This window comes from Pteropus medius, unplaced genomic scaffold (assembly GCF_902729225.1).
Source record: "Pteropus medius unplaced genomic scaffold, Ma_sr-lr_union100, whole genome shotgun sequence".
NCBI lineage: Eukaryota > Metazoa > Chordata > Mammalia > Chiroptera > Pteropodidae > Pteropus > Pteropus medius.
The window spans coordinates 8846512-8848477 of record NW_024349801.1 but is presented as its reverse complement, the minus strand read 5'-3'; positions in this window follow the sequence as shown (position 1 = coordinate 8848477).

Here is a 1966-nt window from a genome sequence, read left to right as displayed (position 1 = left end):
CGAGCTAAGGGCTTTTACATGGACCGCCTCATTTATTTTTCCCACCACTGCATAAGTTAAGTGTTAACTCCTCTCATTTTACAGATCAGAAAACTGTAGCTCAGAGAAGCGAAATAACTTGCCCAAAACCACAGAGCTACTGAAGTGGCTAAGTTGAAACTCTGAAACTCTCTCTGTCCAAATGCAAAGCCCACATTCCAAACCCTCTGCAAACACAGGAAGACCTAAGAATACGTGCTTGTCCCTTCGTGTTGGAGATACCAGGACCTCGAGGAAGCAGACTTCACCCCCTTCTCAGCACAGGAATCCAACTAGTTAAACAATTCTGATTTCTCTCTGAGAAGAAATATTCCTAATACCAAGGCTCCTCAATTACTCTGTGCAATTAAGTCCTGAGTGCTTGTTTGAACAATTAACCAAAATAATTATAAATGTATCTCTGTTACTACAATTGCATATTAACAAAGGCTCAGGGCCAATTAATCATTACTCCATCAATATCTAATTTGCATAAACCTATTCTTTTTAAAGACTCCATGTTTGGGGTGACAGGGCTCCCTCATCGATTATGGAAATATCTCCATCAAACTTCTCTGAGGCCGTCAAAAGGAATAAAAGGGGTTGTCTGTTGCGAGCTGCTTAGCGCTCCTGCCCAGCCCTCCCGAGGGCAGGCAAGGAAGAGAACAAAAGGGAAGAGCACAATGAATGCGCAGCTCCCCAGTGGAGAGGGGCTGACAGGACTCAGGTTACAGGGGCGATGGGCCAAGACCGGGCATCTGGCCGAGGTCAGGGGAAACTAGCATCTGGGCCTCCTTTGGAGTTATCCAAATTCATTTATTCATACATCCATTCATTCATTCACTCGGTAGAACCATGGGCAAATATTGACTCTGCTGTGTCATAGGCTCTGGGGTACAATGGTGAAGGAGACTATCTCTGCCCTCACTGAGGCAGATAGATGATTAACTAGGTGTCATAGGGTGGGTCTTCCAGAAACAGAAAGTGAGATGGAGCCTGACGTGCAAGATGTTTTTCAGCATTCAACATCAGAAGGAGGAGGAGCAGATCTGAGCAAATGGAGGTTGGGCTGTGCTGCAGACTCAACAAGGCCTCGGCTCACCTGGGTGGCATGCTGGGACAGGAGTCGCCTGTCAGAGTTGTCCTGAACCAGGGTGAAATGGCAGGGGCTTTCATCCCTGCTTTGCTCGGTCACTGGATGAGGGCTGCCCCGGCTAGCAGGGCTCTCTGCAGCTGCAGGTGGCCCTGAAGGACCCCACACGTGCTGTCTACACTTCCTACCACTGGGCTGAATCAAGTCCTTCCTCAAAAGGGAACTGAGTAGTACATCTCTGTGTCTACCATACCAGAAAATTGCTACATGGGAAAACACCAAGGAAAGGTAAGAATGGGCGCCATGGTAACACTGAGAAGGGTCCCCTAATGCTGTCCCAAGAGGCAGGGAGATCAGGATCAGCTGCTTGGAGGAGGTGACACAGAAGCTTAAAATGTGAAAAACTTGCAGATCTTACTCAGGCTAAGGGGACAGGGAAATAGTGTTTCAGGCAGAAGGAAGTGCTGAAGCTTAGGGGCAAACGGTTATTAAACAAAAATGAAGGAAAAGCAAGATTGGGCTGCAGACAGATGCAGGTGATTATTCAGCATGGATTTTGGGGCCACTGTCAGAACCTCCCTCCTCTTACGTGACCAGGTTTCTGCACAAATGGATTTCTCCATTTCTTTGGAAGAGGCATGGTGAGCGTCACATGCAGATGACGCGCATGTGGCAGGGTCCTGATGTATTCAGCGACCCCTTTTCTGGACATGAGAGCAAGTCATGCGGCTCAGCGGGGTTTTTTTTACATCTTATTATAAATGGGAAACACACTAAAAATCTCATTAAAATATAGAGACATAGATGCCTATATAGTTATATATTTGTGTGTTTATATAAGAATTGAAAAATATA